General features: G+C 38.6%; 8 non-coding genes across 8 annotated transcripts; all 8 read left to right on the forward strand.

Annotated features, from left to right (window-relative positions):
* The first annotated feature begins 14,622 nt into the window (after positions 1 to 14,622).
* trnaa-cgc (transfer RNA alanine (anticodon CGC)) lies at positions 14,623 to 14,694 on the forward strand. Its single transcript has one exon. It is a non-coding gene; the product is annotated as a tRNA-Ala (tRNA).
* Positions 14,695 to 14,948: 254 nt separating this feature from the next.
* trnaa-cgc (transfer RNA alanine (anticodon CGC)) lies at positions 14,949 to 15,020 on the forward strand. Its single transcript has one exon. It is a non-coding gene; the product is annotated as a tRNA-Ala (tRNA).
* Positions 15,021 to 15,345: 325 nt separating this feature from the next.
* On the forward strand, positions 15,346 to 15,417 carry trnaa-cgc (transfer RNA alanine (anticodon CGC)). Its single transcript has one exon. It is a non-coding gene; the product is annotated as a tRNA-Ala (tRNA).
* An 801-nt stretch (positions 15,418 to 16,218) lies between these two features.
* Positions 16,219 to 16,290, forward strand: trnaa-ugc (transfer RNA alanine (anticodon UGC)). The gene has a single exon. It is a non-coding gene; the product is annotated as a tRNA-Ala (tRNA).
* A 719-nt stretch (positions 16,291 to 17,009) lies between these two features.
* trnat-cgu (transfer RNA threonine (anticodon CGU)) lies at positions 17,010 to 17,078 on the forward strand. The gene has a single exon. It is a non-coding gene; the product is annotated as a tRNA-Thr (tRNA).
* Positions 17,079 to 17,298: 220 nt separating this feature from the next.
* On the forward strand, positions 17,299 to 17,370 carry trnaa-cgc (transfer RNA alanine (anticodon CGC)). The gene has a single exon. It is a non-coding gene; the product is annotated as a tRNA-Ala (tRNA).
* A 1,874-nt stretch (positions 17,371 to 19,244) lies between these two features.
* trnaa-cgc (transfer RNA alanine (anticodon CGC)) lies at positions 19,245 to 19,316 on the forward strand. Its single transcript has one exon. It is a non-coding gene; the product is annotated as a tRNA-Ala (tRNA).
* A 976-nt stretch (positions 19,317 to 20,292) lies between these two features.
* Positions 20,293 to 20,364, forward strand: trnaa-cgc (transfer RNA alanine (anticodon CGC)). Its single transcript has one exon. It is a non-coding gene; the product is annotated as a tRNA-Ala (tRNA).
* The last annotated feature ends 4,060 nt before the right edge of the window (positions 20,365 to 24,424 follow it).

The following is a 24,424-nucleotide window of genomic DNA, read 5'->3' on the forward strand; positions in this document are numbered from 1 at the left end:
CTGCCGTGGGTTGGCATCACCTGCGAGCAGCACCTCGAGTGCACAGAGCTTCATTCACACAACTGCAAACACACACAAACAAACTGAAAAGCTGCAACGTGATTGTGTTGGAATCTGTGCGTCCCCGAGAGAGGGCTGCCATAGAAATGTGTTGTGAGTCTCTTTCCGTTTGTGTGTGCAAGTGTGTGTGTTGACCTTGGCTGTCTGAAAGAGAGACTCAGCACTCTTTACAGCTTTTGGACTATCCTGTGGCAGGCCTGGGTCGCCAGGAAGAAGCAATTTTCCACCATATTTATCCAAAACACACACACACACACACACACACACACACATACACACTAAACTCAATTTCTCATGATAAAAATAAACATAAATTGGTGCTCTTTAGTCCTCGATAATGATTAAGTTTGACTCCAGTTAATGCGCCGCTCATGTATGTTGTCTGACTCATGGATTTGTTTGTGTGTGTGTGTGTGTGTGTCAAGCATTAACATATTCATGTTGGAATTCCTTGAGGAGGAATATTCAAATGATGCAGGAAGATCAAGCAATAAAAAGTTTTTTTTATTTATTCCACATCAAAATGCAAAATCAGACATTAACTTTCCACAGAAGGTTCTCATTGGAGAGAACATTAACATAAAGGAGAAAGCAGTGAGGATGTGATGTTCATAAATTGGATGAAATCTAATTAAAATGTTTAGTTGCAGCAGGATCCTTTCAGGTTACAAGCTTTACAACCTCATCACACTTATAATACACAAATGCCTAATCTCTACTGCAGTCGTCTTATTTTCAAGCTAACGTGCAGCTTTAGAAACATCTTGAATTCCTTTAATCATCTCTTAGAATTACCCCTAAATAGCTTTAAAGATAAATTAAGAGACATGTTCGTCTTAACATTTAATTAAATGACTCTGGGTGACTGAATTAACAGCCTCTTTGGAGCCCTGTACAGTTTTGAGTTGCTTTCAGCTAATTGAACCTTGGGATCTTTCTGGGTCATCAAATAAGGTCACATTCACAAATATTTAAATCATAAGGAGCAAGAAAGAGACAGGAATTAAAATGAATTTGTGTACTTTGTATTTGGTCAAATTGTCTTTCCCAAAAACCAACCTGGTCTCACAGGAATCCATGGAATAGCCACGGAATCACTCAAATTTCTGTGAAACTGACACGGATTTCGCTACAATGCAAGTTAATGACAGCATATCCCGTGGCCATTCCATGGATATTTTATCCTATTGGTTTGTGTCCAAGTCACGTGACTTTCAAGGTTCCGGCGGTCAGAACAAAAAACATGGCGGACAGTTCTCTCATTTTTAGTGAAAATATCAATATTTTGACTTAGTTTCTGCATAAAAATGGATTTTGATTACATTTCTAGCAAGAAATATATGTTTTATTTTCTAAATATTCACTCAGTGAATGTACATAATCACTTTGTATGTTGGAATAGCCACGGGATATGACTGTCATTCACCACACACAGAGTGGAATTATTAGCCTTCAGAGAGCTGGTGGTAAATGAAGCCCATTTATGAGGACAAAATATAAGGTCGAAAAACACAACGAAAAACACATTTTGGCTCAGTATGACTCTCGTGATGTCCACAGCTGATGCGCTCACATACGCTCACTGTGTGTGTGTGTGTGTGTGTGTGTGTGTGTCTGTGTGTGTGTGTGTGTGTGTGTGTGTGTGTCTGTGTCTGTGTGATATCTTTTGGAAGTGTAGACGAACACAGGACATTCATTAAAGTTGGTTTTATTTATATATTTAATTTGAATGAATTCTGTATAATATTTAAACTCCCCATTTAATCAGGCTGATGCATTCTGAATTTTTAATGTGAGTATTTTTTCCACTGTGGAGAGATCGTCTGTACATGATTGTTGCTACAGAAAATTGCTGAATGTCACACAATTTAGCTTGTTGCTTTACTCTGTGTTGTAATAGCAGGTAAGGGTCTGACTATGTTTGTAATGATGTCACATTGCATTACATGAGACACTCTCTGTCCTCACTGAAACTGTTAAACATGCACTTCTGTTACATCACATAAACAAACTAAGAGCACTGAAAAACATGACTAGAGGCTGTGAGGCGGACTAGTGAGAGATTTCCCTGTCTGTGTCCGGCGTGATGACGTTTGATGTTCCCGACAACCAATGAAGTCTCATTTAGCCACGTAAAAACTCTAAAATAAAAGTAAAAAGCTAATATTATAACAAACTACACCACGGTTGAATCACTTGAACTTCACTACCATTAGCTTCAGACGGCCTCTGGCTAACTGGCTAACAGGCTAACCAGCGGTTTGACAGGCTAGTGAAACAAATAAATTTTTTATTAACCAACCATTAATCTACAGTCTACAAGTCTACAAGAGTTTGCAAGAGCACTGAAAAACCCGACTAGAGGCTGCAAGGCGGACAAAAGAGAGAGTCTAAGGTCCCAGAATAACCACTGTAGTCTCATTTAGCCACTTGTTGGCAACTGAAATGTAAAAACGTAAAAAAATATTCACAAGTGGGGGTATTTACTAACATACTTAAAATTGTACAATTAATGCAAATATTTCTTCAGCTTGTGTTAACCAAAGACTTCTTTCACACATCGAAGCAAAAACCCATTCAAAATCTTCACTGAGTTTGAGAGGATAGACCCCAGAGTGCTAAAATGCTAACTTACTTTAACTTACGTTTAGGAACTCATTCCTTGGTGCCCTATAATGTGCAACAACAAACCATATAAGTTGTGGTTGTGCACTGAAATCACCAGTGAAAATCTTGTCCTTAGTTGTTAAAGTGTCTTCTCTGAAGCAGTGTTATTGTGAATCCTCTCGACAGGCTTGATAAATGTGCCCCTCTGAGCCTGATTCAAGAGTTTGTGGTATAGAGGATCAAGAAGAGAAAAGCCCCTCTTCCTAGAAACACTAAATAAATACTTCACTGTGTGGATTGTTTGCTATAGCTCAGTATTCTCCCTCAGGTCTGCATAAAGTCTGCTTTGTGACCGTTACAACACAGACACCCTGTGGGAACGTAATCGACATCCAGTTCCACAGGAAATACAACAATAAACACCAGAGAGAGGAGGAGGTTATGACTCTGTTTCTTTTACTTTCCCAGGTGAACCTTAGTCCGTGTGTGTGTGTGTGTGTGTGTGTGTGTGTGTGCATGTGTATGTGGTGAAGATCTCCTGGTGTGTTTTGAGTAGGGCTGTTTCCACTACCTGGCAATACCCAGAATGAGGCGGGTCTCACTCGCCGTACGCCCCTAATTTGAATACGAGCAGTCTGGAGCAGGCTTTTGTCGGGACTTTTTTCGTCCCTGTGGAAGAGCAGGGTCTTTTTTCTCCTCTGAAAACAGCCTGGTTACTGATTGGATAGATCGCTTATTGGGATGTGACGTAGTACTCTACACGACAACAACACACGCCATTTGTAAAAGCCGGCGAAGCAGTGTTCCCAACTTAGCAACTTTGTTGCTAAATTTAGCGACTTTTCAGACCCCCTTAGCGACTATTTTTCAAGAAGCAACTGGAGACAAATCCAGCGACTCCTTCTTACTCTTCTTAACGAGCCGCTAACCAAGCCGGAGGCCGGCTTGTTAAGAAGAGCCACCGTTAGCGGCAGTTAGCTACAGTTAGCTCTGTAGCAGTACAGTGTGTATGTGCTGCTGCTGCAGGAGGTGTTCACTTAGCGATCTCTGTTTGTTTACAACAAGCACCAGACACTCTGTGCACAGTTAATGATGCCGTTAATTCACAATCACTATGTTTATGATCAGCGGAGATGCTGTGCATAATTAGCCATGATGCTTTCAGCTGCTGATGTTGTGCACAGTTAGCGATGGCGAAAACCATACATCACCTCCAGAGTCTCTAAATCCCTGTGGGGGCTAACTTGTAGTCGAAACACGCAGAGTGAGCAGACTTTTGAGAGGGTATGGCCTGAGACTTTCCCGGTGGTCACTTTTCCCCCTAGTGGAAACACGGCTGATGTTGAACAGTCGGTGAGGATGCAGAGGACAGTGTTTGTCCTGATGACATCGTCTTCCTCGTGTTTGGGAGCATGAGGACAGCCACCTCACTTTACTTTCACCCTGATGTGATGTCAGCAGGACTCCAGATGGTAGAAAGTGTCGTAGAGGAAGTGGTGAGTGTTTTGCCTTCATAAAATGTTTTGGATAGACACAAGTAGCACAAATTCAGGTCAAGGTGTTCCTGTTTTATTGAAAATGTGCAACCGGAGTAAGATATGAGATTAACCTGAGTTTCCTTCCTCAGCAGCACATTGAGAACAGTGGCACCTCTGAGGTAATATTTAGCTTGCTAATTTGTGTGTGTGTGAATATGTGTGGTGGCAATGGTTAAATCAAACATTCCTCATTCAGATGTGAAAGAGGATCTCCGTGTGTGTGTGTGTGTGTGTGTGTGGTGTGTTGGTTGCTCTCCTCTAACACTGTTTCATTTCTGTGAATGTTTAAAGAAACAGCTTCTCACCAGGCCTCCACATGACAGAAAGAGTCGTGTGTAATTAATTGATGAGCATCTCTGGAAAATGCTGCTTTGACACTTTTCATGGAAATGAAAGCAGCCACACTGCAGAAATTCACTGGCTGCATCCAGGATTGTGCCTACCAACAGATCAGAGTAAGAAAAATGAAGAGAAAAGGGTTTTTTTCTTTTACACAGCCATTGCACTTTTCATATTTGAAGCATTATCTGATTTGACAGTAAAGCACTGTAAAGTGTGTATGCAGCAGAAGAATAACCTCGAGGTGTAAACAAAAGTTTAGCCATGTGTCAATGTGCATTTGTTTTCCTTTCAGCCTGCTGTTTTTTGTTTATGTTTCAAAGGAAAAGGGAAACCTCTGGACCTGAAAAGTGAGTTTAAGTGCCTTAAACCTGCATTCTGTCCAATGACCAACAGGGGGCGACTCCACTGGTTGCAAAAAGAGATCTGATTGTATAAAAGTCCACAAGAAACTGACTTTACTTATTACTATTTTATAACGTCAGGACATTTTTTCCTTTATGGTCTTAATTGCAAGTTTGAGCAAGTCACGCTTGTGTGACCCATAGACTGCATATAAATAATGGACGTAGTCACCGTGACGTAACCCATTGGTTTGTGGCCCGTTGGAAGCATCGAGTTCAGCGTTACACTGGTCGCCATCTTGTGTCGCCATCTTGTTTCCGATACGGGGAGCAGACCATATCTGGACTGTGGAGGAGCTGATCACTGACTACACGCCTCTCTACACCTCAGCGTGACTGAGAGAAGCCGCTGCTAATTCATGTTAGCATTAACTGGAGCATTGACTGGGATGTTAGTTTTGGCAAAAAACAAAACAAAATGTATGTTACTGACCTCAGAAAACTGAACAGCGAATCCTTGGAGTGTCTGTTAGTCCAACCAAATGCTGAACAAGACATTTTTACTGAACAAAATGTTCAAATAAACTGTCATTAAGTGAAAATACAGTGTGAAAGGGTCAAAGTTATGAGACCAAACCGGTAAACTTCCTTTTTTATTATATATAACGTTATGTAACTTAATTGACACAGTGCCGTGGATACGCATTGTTCTGCTTCTCTCCTGATGACGGCTCACCTTGTCAGCCACCTGTCAATAAAAGGTAGCCACGCCCCAAATCATACAATTCTTTATCTTCAGTTTTTTTCTAAATGGGGCCATTATTTACACTTTTAACATCAAATTGTCTTGAAGCAGATTTTTTACTAGCGATTGAGACCATAGCGTTGTCCTAAAAAAAATTCTGAGGTAATAAAAGTGAGAAGTTTTCTCATTTAGTATCGAAATTAATGGACAGAAATGCTTCTGCAACCTCCGTCAGCACCCCTTTTTGGAATTTTTGGTAGAATGCAACTTAAGGCATTTCCTGGTTTGCCTCCCTGCTCAGACCGCCTGGGGTTGTTGCTGGTGTGACCCCCGGTGCCCTCCTTGGCATCCCTGAAGACGTGAGTCAAGCTTTCATGAACAGGTAGTTATGAAAGGACTAATGGTGCATTCAGATGGAACAAGTAAGTCACAGGTTGCACGACTGCATACAAACTGACAGTTTACTGTGACAACATGTTGTGTTGTCACAGTAAACTGCAGCATCAATGAAACCCAGCTGCTGGTTCCTGCACAGACTTGCCTCGAGATATATAGTAGCAGGTAAACACAGTTTGTAAAGCTTTCTTTACATTGCTTTGTTAATCATCATTTTGTGGTAATGCAGCTGTGAGAAGGGACTGTTCGAACCGTTAAATGTTAAATATTGGTGGTTCAACAGTAGTTTACAGAGAGAGTCACAATGTCACAACTTTTTTTTATTGCTCTCGCTATAGATCATAGAATTGACTAGTTACAAAAGAGTACCAAACAAAGCCGTGCAATTAAGGACCTGAAGCACAAAAAACAAAACAAATTTATTCTAAGAATTTGAATAATATTATTTGAAATAGCTGAGCAAGAAAGAAGCTAAAACCACCTTTGTGAGGATTTATCTGAGAAAAGAAAAGTCCTTCCTACTACACTCACACTCACCAACCTACAGACATGCAGAGCTGTGCGTGGGCTACCTCGGGCTACGTGTTTCGTGCGGTGCTTTGGTTTCACTCAGGCAGACAAAGAGCTATTGTGGCTGCAGACTGCCGTGTGGATGACACTGCACACAAACATGGCTCTTATCCAGTAGCTCATATGGCTGCGTGTGTGTGTGTTTAAGTGCATGTGTCCTTTGGGAGTGATACACGACACCTCGAGTCATCACTGAATGTAGCAGTAATTAGCAAATGTCGTGGGAACAGCTAATTAATGCACACCGACCAGCTGACCAAAGTTCTTCTTTGTCTTTCATTACTTTCTTTTCGTTACCAGATTCTGACTACGGACAGGAATTCAAATAAAGCAAATACTGACGTCACTATGTATATTGAATTGGGTTTTTTTGTCTGTGTTTCTTCCGCTTGATCTCTCCCACAGACAAGTAGCGTTACACAAGGTTAATTGTGATAACATTAAATGAAATTGCCATCTCTAATGTAAACTTGATTTGTGTTCACTGGCAACATGTTGTTCCTTTGCGGGAAGTAACATTATGTACTGAGTGGGGACAGTCTGGTGTACTAAGTACATGATGTGTCCCATCTCGTGCTTCAAATCTTCTTATTTCGTCTTTCTCCGGTACAAAGATCATGATGTTGGCCCAAACCTAAGTCACGTGTTGAGTTGCACAAACATACCAATAAAAATTTTGACATGCTTTAGCTGCTGGGAGTGAGTGCAGGGGGGATATCATGCATTATTTGCGAATAGGGCACCACAGGAATGAATTCTTGAGAAAATTCTTAAGGAAATAAGTTAGCATTTTAGCGTCCTGGGGTCTGTCTTCTCAAACTCAATGGGGATTTCCAATGGGTTTGTGTTTAGAAAAAAGGTCTGTGGTTAACACAAGACATGTTCAAGTTTTGTGGTAGGACATAAAATAAGTTTGTTATATACTTGTGATTTAAAAAATAAATAAATTTGCATTTCAGTTCCTAACAAGTGGCTAAATGAGACTACAGTGGTTGTTCTGACTCTCTCACTATTCCACTAGTCATGTTTTTCAGTGCTCTTGCATACTCTTGTAGATTAGGTTAATAAACCATTTAGTATGCCGCAGTTTGCTAGCCTGTCAAATGCCTGTTAGCCAGTTAGCCAGAGTGCGTCTGAAGCTGACGGTAGTAAAGTCATGCAACCGAAGTGTAGCCCATAATACATAACAGCTTTTTACTTCTGTTGGCTTCATCAATGCTTCAAACATAATAAAAGTGTTGATCATTTATGAAGATTATCCTGCTGAACTAAACACGTAAGCATCAGAAACGTGTGTTTGCCACAGAGCTTATTTCCTGCAATGATCCAAAATCCAATGCAGAAATCCCACTGGTGAATTCTCAATAGACCCCATGGTGTGGTCTCTATTTTAATAGTAATTACTTTTTTCTCCAGACATCATGGACAGTTTGGGTCGAGCAACACAACAATAACAACATACCGTATTTCCTCAATTTAAAGCCGGGCCCCTATTAATGGCCGCGGCCTCATTTAGTAACCGGGTGTAAAAACAATTTTTAGTCTTACCGGTGTTATGTCAAAGTCTGTTCCCCTGTCGATATATGTACCCCTTACCTTAACCTGCACCAACCTGACCCCTGACCCCAACCAGTCCTCCTTTAAGTTGCTTAACATGACCCCAAGTTTACCTTAACCCCAAACAGTTCTCTCTACAAGGCCTAACCTTAAACTTAAATCCTAACTCCAACCGCAGAGGTGATGCTACGGAGAACACCATTCAGGAAACATCATTTGATGGGGTAACAGATTTCAACACAACACCTGTATTTTGAAGTTTGGCCACACGAGTTAGTACTGTAGGTAAATATTGTTGTTTCTCCCGCTGTCATAGTCATTCTCTGTAAAGTCGAGCCGTTTACGCACGTTCTCCTGGGCTTTTTAGTAGTTTAGACATTTTAAATCCTGCTTCAAATGAACATTCGGCGTGCTGTTCATTGTTTACATCCGAGTACTTCCAATATGGCTGACATCTGGGTAACTGGCTACAATGCGCTGTGTAAAACACTCTAAAAAGTGCCGGTCAGAGCTGCTCTGTTTTTGTTTTTTTAATAAAAGCCTCCTTCAAATAATAGCCTGCCCCTGTTATTAGCCGGGTCCCAAACTGATTTTTTATTAATAGAAGCCCCGGCTACTATTTGAGGAAATACGGTAGATGCAGAATTTTGTGCATTTTGAAGGTAGGTGATGCATGAATGCCTCTGATTTTATTGTTTTAAATGATTTTTTATTTTTTATATCATTTTTAATATGGACCCACTGCTGTTGAAACAAGCACACAGATGAAACAGATAGACTCGGTTAGGGGTGCGTGTGCATACACATTCCTCTTATCCTTTCACAAGCACCAACCCACATAACAGTGGACCACTTTTAAATATTCCGACACATATATATGATATACAGGATGTATATACACAGAAATACAAACTTCCCGAGCAGATTAATTGTGACGTTTAAGACTCAGACTGAAAGAGCAAAAAAGTGACAGATATTATAGCAATCGTGGCACCAGGATTCAGGTGTGAAGTTTGACTTGATGAAGTTTGAGGGTTTTAAATGCGAGTTTGCATTTCAGTTTCATTTTTTTTTTGCATTGGACTGTTTCCACCCCGATGGAAAATGTTTTACTACGAAATGTCCTGAGACATCTTTGTGACTAAAACAAACTGAATGTGTTTGTGTATATATCAGTGTCATCCACTGCTGCTGTGATGAGGTCATTTTTCTTGTTATATTGAACAGCAGGGACTCTCTTTCACTGGAAGTGTCTTCATGGCCAATTTGGACCTGGAGGAACAAATACAGCCACCAATAACATTTTCATAAGGGCCTATGGGTATTATCTTAAGAACCTACACCCACAGACAGGGAAAAGTCTGCTGACACAACCTCCCCTGGACTATATACAGTACACTGCCTCTCTCCAGGAACTCTGTGTCAACACTACAAAGACACGCAAAACACATGATGAAGTGCACAAACGGGGATATAGGGGCGCACACTTTCCAACAGTGTCTCCTCAAAGATATTCATAGTTTTGTGAGGACATTTAAAGTGATGGAGTAGTTGTGTAAAAATGAGCTTGAAAAGAGAAGGCTTGTCAAACCTTGCCTTACAACAATCATCAGGTCAAAAATGAATATATTTGTGAAATATGTTTTAACTTTGTTGTCCTTTACACACAACACAAAAAGATCTAATTCAGGAATGATAAGCATGAAGTCTGTTCACATACTTGGAGTATCCTCACCTGTTTCCAACTGAGGTTAGTTATCAAGGAGCAAAGTGTTTTTATTATTAATACCTATCCACCCAAATATGAATCCAGTTTGAATAGTAATGCTGTATAAAATGTTTATTTTGTCAGTGCCGCTTTCTGAAATTAATTGTAATTTAAAAATCAAGAAAATACAAATTAAAACATTTAATTTAATTTATTTATTTTGACTTTCTTGTTTTTATTTTGCTTTTTACAATATGATTTGAACAATTTAATTGAACATGGAAGGTTTTTTTTTTTATTTTTTTTTTATTTTTTACAATATTCATGTTATCATATCCATACATACATACTACTAGACTTATATATTTACTAAAATGGATTTACTTTGCTTTAATTCAGTGAGAAAGTGATTCTTTCTATGACAAAAATGTCATAACTTCCTGAAAAAAAAACCTTTAAATGAATTATTCCTGACAGTGACTAATTAAAGTCCCATATTTGTGCCTGGAACCAGTTCATTTCTGAACAAATTGTTCCATCATTCCTCATAACGTCAGATACTTTTTCCACTATCAATTGTGAGATTTTCCAAAGAAAAGCTTGTTTTCTTGACATAACGACATAAATAAATAATTTTTTTTTTATCATGGACATTGTGCACAGAGCACACATTTGAACATAACTGACCTCATTGGCAGCTTCAGTTTGAAATATACAGGTAAAGCTTCAATAAATGCATACTGCTTTACCTCAGTGGAAAGTGGACTTTTAGTTGATGTCTTTGGCACGTCTTTAATGTCCACTTATTTCAGTAAAATGGAAAGTGTTTATTGGTGAATGAACGGTGATGGCAGAGTCATTTACTAACTTGGCGAGGCCAGTGTACCAGGCATGCCTACATTTAGTCACGGCCGGTATCTGGGTCAGTAACCCAGTGTCTTCTTCCAGCCCCTGAGGACGGACTCAGAAACTCAGAGAATAAGAGAAAGAGGAGAGGACAGATTAGCCTTGTTTTTGTGTAAACGGCAACAACAGCTTGGTGCTGCCGAGGCCTCTGTCCTTAGTTCCTGCTTGCTTTCTAATCATTTTCCTTCCACCGAAAATATTTCTGTCCTTCGAATAAAAATTTAAAGGAAAATGTGCCATTTGGAGCTGCTGTTGCGTGAAGATATTTATATGAGATGTTTTCTACTTAACCAGGTGGTTGAGACTACAGTAACACCTGGTTCTTAATCTTTCAATTAAATGATTGACAGATTAAGACATATTCTGCCTCTTGGTGCCAGCAGGAAGATTTTCAACAGAAGTACAAAGACTAACGTGATGAGACTTCACATCTCTCACTTTCTTTCTCCCTGCTTTGTATTCCCTCCTGTGCCCTCCCTGTCTGTCTCTCTTCCTCCTTACTTTCTCTCATCCTCTCTGCAGACAAACACAGCTGAGGTGCGGGCAAGCCACCAAAATGTGTGTGTGTGTGTGTGTCTTAGAAGCTGTGCCAATCTGAACCTGCTGAACTCCGTCTCTGACAGGCCCTCAGCTCTCTCTCTCTCTCTCTCTCTCTCTCTCTCTCTCTCCCTCTCTCTCTCTCTGCAGATGAGGTGGATTTCAGTACTCGCTGTCTGAAACATAAACAAGTCCATTTGTTATATGAGCACACCTTATTTGATTTACAACAGCTTTATTCTAGAGAGATAATGTATGCAGGATTGAATTTACTGATTAAACAATGTGCTCCATTAGCGAAATGTGATTGTTTGATGAAGTAAACCCTCAATATTACAAGTTACTGCATCAAAAGGAAACAAAAAAAACTCTCTATAATTGCTCATACTCCAGTATCTTTATTGAATCGCCTGTGGATGTAGGTTACCAGTGATGAAATGTACCTAAACAATAGCTAATATACTGTACCGTATACTCGAAAGTACTGTAGTTTCCCTTTCCCTTTTACATTTAATATAATAATTTCTAATCATGATGCTGATCTCAGAGGGCTGTCACGCTGTCAGTGACTGTGTTTGGTCAGCAGTGAAGTACTGGACACTGCAGTTAAATCACGACAATGAATCCACATAGTTTTTGCCATCTCTGGGTTTCCAGGTGGCTTATGGAAGTCTACGTGATCGTCTCCAGATTTCCGTGGGCCTCCTCCATCCTCGATGATTCAGAGGTGTTACAATCTGGCGAGTCCTCCACCAGTTTGGACAGAATTCCTACGTCATATTAGAAACAAAACTTTGTCATCAAATGTGGTGTATCCTGAAATTAATTTATTTCTCGTGAGGTCTTACTATATTCTTCTATGTGCTGCTAAACTTCTATGCAATATAAATAAAAAATTAAATAATTTTTTTTTTTTTTTTTTTTACAGTTTTATATTTTATATTTATACCTTACTCATGACATACAACTGTGAGCCAATGCAACGGAATTTGGTTCAATGACCATATTTTTTTGTATAACTGAATGGCAATAGGGCTACTGGTGTAGTGGTTAGCGCTCTCGCCTCAATAGTCTGGCGTCCTGTCCAGGGTGTACCCCGCCTCTCGCCCAATGACAGCTGGGATAGGCTCCAGCCCCCCGCGACCCGATTGCGGATAAGCGGTTAATGGTAATGAATGAATGAATGAATGAATGAATGGCAATAAAGTCTGTCTCATTGTGTATTTGACATAAATCTACAATGTTTTTAGGGGGAAAACAAAACAAAAGTGGATCTCTGAAATTGAGGCGGTTAGAGCCTGCTCTCCAAATCACATATTGCTACACTGTTTATTAATAGCACTGTACTCGTGCAGAAATAATCTCCCAGCATGTGTCAAGTGGACGGATAACTAAATGTGAAATTAAAGCAAAATCAAAACCGAAATTTAAAAAAAGGTTGAAGGAGTTTAAATAAAAGTACATTTCTTTATGTCTGTTGTTATGAGAACAGCTTCTTCCGCTCAATATTGAGATTCAGCAGATTCACCCCAAATTAAATCCAACTCTTAATATAATCAATACTTGGAAGTTTTCTCAGTTCAGAGAATGATGACTTGAGATTTTGGAGAAAAATACAAAGTCAGCACATAGCTCAATGTTCCTTCACTTGTCAGTTTAATCAAATCTAACCAGCAGCCAAGAATGTACAGAATCCAATTGACTTCACATGCAGCTCAGACAGCTGATGTGAATACACTTAAAAGGACTTTGGTGTCATCAGAGATCCAGCCTTGATATAATGGCACACACACACGCAATGTCTTTGTCACACCTTTTAAATTGATGTGATTAAGTGAGTAACTACAGCATGAATTAATAATGAAAAAGATATCTGCTCTTGTTACACAACAGGTGCTGATCCAAGATCCAGGCAGGTGTGACATTCAGGTAACACGCTGGAGGGTTAGGTGACACCAACATCTGTCGTAAGTGGAACAGATGTGAATCAACACTGTACATGCTTACTACTACATGCAACAACCCATTTAACCTATTTAAGATGCTAAAATATATTTTCTCCAATGTGCAATACTTACTAGAAATGCAAAGTACTTTCAGGACACAAACAAACACACACACACACACACACACATATATATATATATATATATATATATATATATATATATATATATAATAAATGCAAAATAACATAAATGTATGTATATAATGTGTATAGAATGTATGTATATGTCTTATTTTGTATATATATTCTTTATTCTGTCTTCTATATCTGTGTGTCTGTATCTTGAGCTGCTGTGACAACTAAATTTCCCCACTGCGGGATATATATATATATATATATATATATATATATATATATATATATATCTTATCTTATCTTATCTTACATCTGCAGACAAACACAGTTAGCTATGACAAGAACAACAAAATTGATATGAAATTGATCTTATTCAAGTCAAAGTAGATTTTTTTTTTTGATATAGTCCATTTTCACAAATCATAAATTTGCCTCAGGGAGCTTGTGGGTCATCATCACAACTACTTTCTCAGTCATGCCCAAGTCGGCTGATAAGTCCAAATGTTCCGATATATGACTGTATCCGTCAATCATCATTATACTCAAAGAAAGACACAATTTTACTATTATTGTACTTTCAGGAACCTTTTCATACAGTGGCTTTGGGTTTAAGGTTGGGCCGAACCAAGAAGGGAAAGCTTCTGTATTTGACAACCAGGGAATGAGACTCAACTATTAAATATCTTTCTGTAGACTGCATACTGGACCTTTAATTAATTCATTGATTAATTAAGTCATTTTTATTAGAAATGTACGACTGAACAACTCTTCAGATTCTCAGAGTTTTCAGATGCTACATCATTTCTATGTGGCATGTATTGTTGACCTGCATCTCCCCCTAAAAGTTTACTGCAGAGGAGGAGGCAGAATATAAGGGGCTTGCATTAATCAGTTTTTCAACTCTTTTTGTTTTATGGCACTGCCAATGTGTATCTGTTGATTGCCCTCTTTCTATTCTCATGGTGCCCTACTCGCTCTCTGTAGCAGAAATAAAAGCAAATGCTTCCCTCTTGTGTCCATGTTGTGTCATTACCCAACCTGAACCATCTCGCTGAGTTTGTGTGTAGTTCACTCGAGGTAAACCTGACCTGTTTCAGGATTACAGGGTAAGACACTTTTTGTACTATAATATACTGTGTATATCTAATCTTTGACTGCCATCATTAAACTTCTTGTCAGAGACTTTTCCCATTATAAGTCCATCTCTTTGAGTTTATAACTTAATTAGCACAGGGGATGTAGCTCAGTGGTAGAGCGTGTGCTTCGCATGTACAAGGTCCTGGGATCAATCCCCAGCATCTCCATTATTTGCCAATAAACACAGCTGATGATCCAGTTCTAACAGTACTGCTGCCTCTCTACAGTAATTTGTTAATGGACATTAAAATTAAGTATTAAAATGTTGACAAAAGATAAAGAATGGCATATAAATAGTAAATAATGCTGTCACCGCAGAAGTTTTCAATTCAGCAAACGTTTAGAAATCAGTCTGCATTATCTTTATAGATAGACGTATTAATATGTGTGTCTGTTTGAGTCTATAACAACAGTGCAACAGGGGGATGTAGCTCAGTGGTAGAGCGTGTGCTTCGCATGTACAAGGTCCTGGGATCAATCCCCAGCATCTCCATTGTTTGCCAATAAACACTGCTGATGAAGTAATTTGTTAATGGATGTCCAATTTAACAATTACAATGCTGACATAAGATGAAGCCAGAGATGTTGTGTACCCCAATCCCCAGCATCTACAATGTGAATAGTAGTTAGAAATGAATAGTATATATATAATAATATAGAGCAAAAAGGTGTGAAATCTTTTCGGTAACAGCTTGACCTATGCTGCCTCCAGAGAAGTTTTAAATGCAGCAGAGGTTTAGAAAGCAATCTTTATTTAACTTTTTAACGGTAAGACAAAAGATGTCCATCTCTTTGAGCCTATAAATAAGGTACAACAAGGGGATGTAGCTCAGTGGTAGAGTGTGTGCTTCGCATGTACAAGGTCCTGGGATCAATCCCCAGCATCTCCATTATTTGCCAGCAAACACAGCTGTCTCTCTACAGTTAATTGACATTAAATGTAACAATTAAAATGTTGAAATAAGATTTCTTTTGGCTTGTGTTGACACTGCAAGTTAAGTAATACTTTTTTTATTTTATTTTTAAAGCTCTTAGATAAGGGGATGTAGCTCAGTGGCAGAGCCTGTGCATCACACGTACAATTTCCTGGGATCACTCCCCAGCATCTCCATTATCTGCTAATAAACACAGCTGATGATCCTAACAGGACTGAGAGCCCTCAGTCCTGTTAGGATCATCGGGATACTGTTGGGATCAAATTACACATCATTAGTGAGAAATGTATTAATGGACATTCAATTAAAATGTTGACAAAAGATCAATAATGGGATGTATTTCAGTGGTTATGGCAACATTATATTTATATGGAGAATCAAAACTCTTATAATACTAATGATAAATAATAGTAATTGTTGTAATTTGTTTGTTTGTTCGGTGAGCAGGAAGAGGGAGATGTAGCTCAGTGGTAGAGTGTGTGCTTCGCATGTACAAGGAATTGGGATCAATCCCCAGAATCTCCACTGTTACAGTTACCACACACACTGAGACAACTTTGAAACTGATCACAAAGAGACTCATGCAGCTACTGTACAGAACAACAAGATGGTTTCGATAACAGCTTGATTTACACTGCCAATAGAGAATATGTCCATCTGTTTGAGTTCATGTTGCTGAAGTTGTTGTTCAGTTACTACAGCTCATGATCAAAACCACAAGTCCATCTCTTTGAGTCTATAACTTTGGTACAACAGGGGGAAGTAGCTCAGTGGTAGAGCATGTGCTTTGCATGTACAAGGTCCTGGGATCAATCCCCAGCATCTCCATTATTTGCCAATAAACACAGCTGATGAAGTAAGTTGTTAATGGACAACAACAATAAAGATCCTGATCCTCATATGATGAAGTCAGGGATGTCGTGTTGTCACGATACTAATATGGAGACAGTCCAAGCTGATGTAAGCGAAATAATGCTGTCATCACAGAAGTCTTTATTCCACAAAGATTTAGAAAGCAGCCTGGATTATTCTTTTGACTTGATTTGTAAAATCTCATACTGTCACCTCAATTGACATTGTCAATTCTGCAATACAGTTTGATTTTTTTCTTTTACAGTAAAATAATCAGATGTCTGTTTGTTTGAGTGTATACATTGATTAAGACAGGGGGATGTAGCTCAGTAGAGCGTGTGCTTCGCATGTCCAAGGTCCTGGGATCATTCCCCAGCATCTCCATTATTTGCCAATAAACACAGCTGATGAAGAAATTTGTGAATGGACAATAACAATAATAACCCTGATCCCAAGGGCGTTCCTGGTGGCACACCTGGTAGAGCGCGTACCATGAGGCATTGTCCTCATAAGCGGGCGGCCCTCGGAGCCCTTTCCAGCATGTCTTCCCCTCTGTCTCCCCCTTCACTCTGTAATATCAATATGGCCCAAAAAATATCTTTAAAATAAAAAAAAGATCCTGATCCCCATATGATAAAGTCAGGGATGTCGTGTTGTCACAATACTAATATGAAGCTGATGTAAGCTAAATATTAGTAGTAGCTCAGTGGTAGAGTGTGTGCTTCGTATGTACAAGGTCCTGGGATCAATCCCCAGCATCTCCAACATGACCTTCACTCTTACTTTACACAGTGAGACCAATTTGAAACCCCTGCAGGTACCGTATAGAGCAACAAGCTGCATGGTATGTTGGATCCTGACTTGATTTGTAAAATCTCAGACACTCCCAATTTTGCAACACTTAATGAAGCAGTCTGGATTATTTCTTCTACAGTAAGATAATCAGATGTCCATCTGGTTGAGTGTATACATTGTTTAGAACAAGGGGATGTAGCTCAGTGGTAGAGCGTGTGCTTCGCATGTACAAGGTCCTGGGATCAATCCCCAGCATCTCCATTATTTACAAATAACACAGCTGATGAAGAAATTTGTTAATGGATATTCAGCTAAACATTAAAATGCTGACATGAGATGTAGTCAGGGGTGTTGTGTTATTAGTGCCCGTAGGGAGTATGTATTTATATAGTGGGAGACAAAGTAGATTTTTCAATTATGGCCAAATGAGGTTGTGTGTAAAAGTGCGATGTACAATGAGGTGTAATATTCTTGCATAGGGTTAACATACAAAGTGTATTTTGGGTAATACATGAATGTACATTAATATATAAAGAGACACTGAAATAGTTATTTTAAGAAAAAGAAACTTAATCATTCAACATGGTTAGACATATATACAGACACAGATATAGGAGGGAATAAGTTTACATGCAGACCACTACAACTTCTGTAACTCTATAAAACACTTACTTTTCATAAGGTACGCACACCATCCAGCACATACACATTAAATATTGATAAACTATTTAGAATATTATTGGAAAATGGAACCTTGTAGCGCACTTTCAAACTCCTAAAGATAGATAGGCTAAATAGACTTACAGATGAGATGAGTCAGGGTGTAAATCCAGAGTGAATTGTGTTACTGACCAGGTGTAGGCCTATCACACAAATGGGCGGAGGTCCACTGAAAGGCAACCGATTGGAAACAGTGCAATGCCGCAACACGTCCTAAGTAAATTGTTGTGAAGTGACATTTAGATGTTATTACTTTCCAGGACCAACAGAAGGCTAGTGTGTTGTACCTATAGTGGTAGTAACCAGCATGTAAGGCTCCAGTGAGGAGGTTGTTACTCCTATGTGAGCCATGTTGTAATGGGTTTAAGTGTCTTTTAAGTAAAGGTCAGCTCAACTGAAGATGAAGTGTCTGCCTCTTATTCATGATATACAAAGATATCACATCAATAATATTTTGAAAAATTAATTTAAAATTCTTCAAAATCGAGGATGCACACCTTCGTGCCATGCGCAAAACACATACGAAATCTGAGGTCATTCTGACTAACACTGGGCTTACAGCAAAATATTTTATGTATACATAAATAAGTAATAAATAATGTATGATTAATGTATGATTAAGTAAATGAAAGTTGATAGAGCTGATACATATAATTATTCAATTGAACACATTACAATTAAATAGGAGATAAATGTAGATCATGAACTCATTGATAAATGTTCCTTTCCTTTAATCTCTTTTACTGTAAAATAGTCAACTTTTCATGTGATAAAAACAGAAACCCTTTTTTCAGCTTTGTAAGGGGCATTTTGTGGCGTCTTCTCTTCTTTTTTTTTCTTTTTTTTTTCAACACAAACCACTGCACACACTAGAGCAGCTGGAGCCAAAGGCTGCTTCTCCTCCACTTGTAATTTTTTACTAAGAGCATGATGGGGAAAAAAACTGCTAAAAGAATCTAGTTGTAGTCTTGTAAATAGTGACCCTGAAAGATTCACAGTCCGTCTAACATCTCAGTGTGAGACTAAAACTCTAAACACTTGTCTTTAGATGTGAGCAGGTGTGAGCTGATAGTTTTCCATGAGTCTTTTCCAAATCTTTTCAAAGTCTTCAGATGCATAGGTAGCATAATGGTCAGCGAGATATACCCTAGACACACATCCACACACACAGTGCTTTTAAAGATAGATACTAATATGAAGACAATCATAGCTGTTGTAAGGTAACTAACAGTGATAATTTTATGTTTCTTTTTCACAGCACATGTATAACATGACTTTCACTGTTACCTTTCACAGTGAGACCAGTTTGAAACTAATGAGGATGGGACTCATGCAGTTTCTGTACTGTATAGAGCAAGTTGTATGGTATTTTCTATAACTATTTTTTTGTTTGTTTGTTCAATGAATATAAGTCAGGGGATGTAGCTCAGTGGTAGAGCGTGTGCTTCGCATGTACAAGGTCCTGGGTTCAATCCCCAGCATCTCCATTATTTGCCAATAAACACAGATGATGAAGTAATTTGTTATTGGTCATTCAGTTTATCAATAAAGATCCTGACAAAAGATGAAAGCAGCGAAGTCGTATTGACACTGTTCTAATATGGAGACAATCAGAGCTGTTGTCAGCTAAATAATGCTGTCACCACAGAAGTTCAAATCAACAAAGGTTTCGTAAGCAGCCTGGATTATTTTTTCAACAGTTAGATCATAATAGGTCCATCTGTTTGAGTCTATAATGAAGAAAAAACAGGGGGATTAGTTCAGTGGTAGAGCATGTGCTTTGGGATCAATCCCCAGCATCTCCATTATTTGCCAATAAACACAGCTGATGAAGTAATTTGTTAATGGATGTCCAATTTAACAATTAAAATGCTGACATAAGAAGCCAGGGATGTTGTGTTCCCCAATCCCCAGCATCTACAATGTGAATAGTTGTTTGAAATTAATCAGAATGAGAATCATGCAGTTACTGTAAAGAGCAATAAGGTGTGAAATGTTTTCAGTGTTTTTGATAACAGCTTGTCTTATACTGCCACTAGAGAAGTTTTAAATGCAGGTTTAGAAAGCAATCTTGATGATTCTTTAAACAGTGAGATAATCAGATGTCCACCTGTTTGAGTCTATGAGTTCATGTTGCTGATATCATTATACAGTCACCACATCTCATGATCAAAATCATAACTCCATCTCTTTGAGTCTATAAGAGCATGTGCTTTGCACGTACAAGGTCCTGAGATCAATCCCCAGCATCTCCATTATTTGCTGATCACAGCTGATGATCCTGTTCTAACAGTACTGCAGACTATCCACAGTACTTTTTGTTAAAGAAAATTTAAATTAACAATTAAAATGCTGAAAAATGAAGAATGACATGTATTTCAGATCAGAACTTGTATAATGGTAAATAATAGAAATAGTTGTATTTTTTTGGTAAAAAAAAACAAAAATGGAAAACATGAATCAGGGGATGTAGCTCAGTGGTAGAGCGTGTGCTTCGCATGTACAAGGTCCTGGGATCAATCCCCAGCATCTCCAATATTTGCCAATAAACACTAGCCTGGCTAACGCCAGGCTAATCACAAATGAGATTAGTCTGGACATAGGCCATTCATTTCTCCGTAGAGGAGGCGTGGTTTACGATCCTCCAGAGCCGTTTATTGGGCGCTTAGAATGTCTATCAAAAGCGTCTGTATGTAGCTCTTACCCAGTCGTATCAGTTACACCAGATGACGTGTGTAGAGCGACAGAAATTAATGTTTACATAGCCGGACTAGCCCATCGCAACACATTTACTGGCTCTGGCTGCTCCGTAGTTTCAGCTCACAGTCTACCTGGGGTGTGTGTGTGTGTCTGTGAAAGAGTGCTGCTTTGCTTCTCCAGTTCTTGCTTTCTGCAAGATTATTTATTTTCACGCCTTATTTCCCCCTCATGTCATTCAGCCACACACATCCACTGATTTTATGGTCAATAGATGAGCTGCTGCGGGTCTCTGGGCGGCTCCGCTGTCCCCCGGCTCGTATCGAGATCATTGCCGTTACAGCAGCGAGCGGTAGCGGGGCTACCTGATGAAGTAATTTGTTATTGGTCATTCAAGTTACCAATAAATTTCTTTAAATAAGATAAAGTCAGCGATATCGTGTTGACACTATTCCGGTGGAGACAATCAGAGCTGTTGTAAGGTAAATAACAGTAGGCTAATAATAGTATGTGTCTTTTTAACAGCGCATGCATAACATGTCTGACTGTCGCTGTTACCTGTCACAGCGAGACCAGTTTGAAACTAATGAGACTGAGACTCATGCAGTTTGTCTACTATATGGAGCAACAAGGTGCATGGTATTTTGGATAACAGCTTGTCGTTTGTACATCAATCCCCAGCATCTCCAACATCATGTCTCCTTTCTCTATTACGATACTAAAACCACTTGAATCACTATACAAGAGTGCCCTCAAAATCCATGATAAAAAGCCACGGCGCTACCATCACTGTCATATACTCAATAAATATGAAATTTTAAGCTTTGAGAATCTGATGAAGCACTCAAATGTCTGCTTATACATATATACATAAATTACAAATAAAAAAATTACAAATTAATATATGCAGCTGATTGATCCCATTTACATAGAATAAAGGCCCTTTAAAGTAATTTACTAACTAAAAGATATGCATAACACACGAAGAGCATCTGCATCACAGCAGCTCCAACACTATATCTATGTAGATTCAGTCAGCAGATTCATAAATTAATGTGTCAATTAATCAATAAAAAATGGGAAACAACAAATAATATTCACTAGGACACATTTCCAGAATCACACCAAATTTATTGCCACTTTCTGTTACACAGCACAGATACAGGACTCAAATGCAGCACTCGGGAGGCAGAAACAGGAGGTAACCAGTCTTTAATCACAGGCAAAGGTTCGGTACACGGGAATTCAGTCAGGCAAACAATCCAAAGGGATAAGGCAGAGGCAGAGTCCAAAAACAGGCAAGGGTCAAAACCAAAAAGCACACTAGGAAAACGCTGGAGAGTAGGACACATGGTACACTAACAATCTGGCACTGGGGAATGGGAAACAAAGGGTTTAAATACTGAGATTGAGAGTCAGGGGGGTGAGGTGATGAGACACAAGTGTGTGATTAGGGGGCGGGGCCACCACCAGGTGTGAAGCTGGAGCCTGGAGTAGGCAGAGGAGGGGCAGACTGTGACACATTATTTAAGTATTTCCTATCTCACTACATTCATCCATCAAAACGTATTAAAATTCTACAATCACTTTCCCCGATCATCTCTTTCTATGGATGTGGTTACAAAAATAAAGACTTAGTTAGAAAAATAATAAACTCTAGTCATAATTTCAGTCAGGTTACAGTCTCATAATGTGAAACCTCTAAGAAATTTAGGTTTTGTACAAAAGACCATGACATGTTTTACATCTGTGAGCCCAGAAAGTAGAAACTTTATATTTCTTTTGATCACTTTAGAAGTCATAACTGGTTTTTTTCTGAGTAATGTCAGTACAACATTACATACTGGACTGCTGCAGAATGAAAAATGGTTGGCAGTGCTGTAAACCGGAGGTGATTTGTTGGAATTGGGCTCACACATGTGAAACATCTGTGCCATCCTTTATTAACCTAAAAGTTATTAACGGATGCTGGATGCTTCCCATCCACCCTATATCACACTGCAGTGAGTTTAATAGCAACAAGAAAGAAAACTTTCCCAACATGTTCATGTCAATTTTCTGAAGTGACAATAAATACAGTACAAACACATTTCAGTAGCACTGAAAGAGAAAACATAATTTTGAATCCAACAGCAGCTTCTCTGTCATTTTGGCAAGTTATTTTGTCAGATATTACAGTTCAATCTGAGCTTTTATATTCCTGACAACATAGAAACAAGCTGAGTCAGTAACATGAAGACAGTAACATGACAGCAGGTCTAAAACACATCACAGTGGATTTTCTTCAGATGGAATATAAACATTTCACTCCAGATCGGGTTGTCGATTTTTCTGTCATAGGATTTATACTTTGTATATATCTCTAATAAATAATTTAAATTGCTTCTACTAATAAATAATAATACAATCCCTTTAAAAGTGACTTGAAACTCGCTTAAAAAAACAATTCTTGGAGCTGAAAATGGGCGTCATGTCATGATTATAAACTTTTTTTTCTTTTCCTTTTCCCAAAACAACATTTTCGTAAAGATACAGAGTACTGAAGTTATTGCTTAGATGTCTCTAAAAGATCAGAAAATTTACAACACATACAGATGATGAAAAAAAAACTCTGAAAAAAAAGTACCTTGACACACACAGTGATGGACAATCATCATATACATATACCATCTTTTTTCATCTAAGTAAGTGCAGTAGTTCATGAGAAGGTAGTGAAAATGTTTCAAATCTCACAATGTGAATTAATCCTTTAAAAAATTAATAACTTTTTTCCACCAAACTTCTCTGACAAGCTGATGTTCACAAACTAACAGGACTAAAAGCAAATTTTTTAAGGTAACTTGGATGCCGAAAATGATGAATAAAATCTGCCTTCATGCACTTTCCTGGTTATTTTAAAAGCTGTCAGTGCAACATTAAAAGTGTTCTTGTTCATACAGGCTCGTTCACACACAAACACACATTCTACACAATACCACATCTAATTAAATATAAACAGAATAATGAACATTTCCATAATGCTTAGCGATCAGTGTTCCCTCATTAATCATCTTAAAAAGGACAGTTCACCTCAAATCCATCCCAAAATCCTCTTACCTCTCGTGCTATTTATCAGTCTAGATTCTGCAGCTATAGCCGATATCTCCAACACTCAGAAACCCACACCAAGACAATCTAGATTGATAAATAGCACTACGGCTAAGATGAAAAATATCTATTTTTTGATTTTGGGGTGAACTATCTCTATAGGTAAAGTACAAAATCCCTCTGAAGAGACGTGTTACTGTCCTATTGATCAGCTTACTGTGAATTTCACAAGTTCACACCTGAGACAAACTGCTTCATGGTTTGAAGTTTGTTTTACAGGTGTACAAAAATGTATAAATAAAAAACAACTGTTTAGTGTGATATTTTCAACTACAAAAGATGTACAATGGTCTAAATTAGTCAGGGGAGGGAGAGATGCTATTTAAATGCTACTAAAGTGGAGCTTTTTTTAAAAATTTATATGCAAACAAAGTAGATAGTCTGCATCTAATCTACATTTACATTTAGTCATTTAGCAGACGCTTTTATCCAAAGCGACTTACAGGAACATTTTGTCACATGAGAACTTAAGCTTTCTGACCTGGTGATTTTGGTTTGGCTTCTGAGGAGGAAAAAATTCAACCACAGCTGAGGAATCAAGAGCTATTCTTCTGCTGTTTTTAACACAGACAGTAACTTTGTGGATTTGGAGTTGTACTTTGATAGAAAAGCAGAAGTCCTCATCCAGTCTGCTCGTCAGCTGTTGACAGGTGGACCAGATGAGGCTCACTTTGACCCTGCTGTATCTACCTCATCTGTGTGTCCTGCTGTAGCTCTGGGAGCGGTGAAATGTGAAGAACACAGTGCTCAA

Source organism: Centropristis striata, chromosome 10, assembly GCF_030273125.1.
Source record: "Centropristis striata isolate RG_2023a ecotype Rhode Island chromosome 10, C.striata_1.0, whole genome shotgun sequence".
Classification (NCBI taxonomy): domain Eukaryota; kingdom Metazoa; phylum Chordata; class Actinopteri; order Perciformes; family Serranidae; genus Centropristis; species Centropristis striata.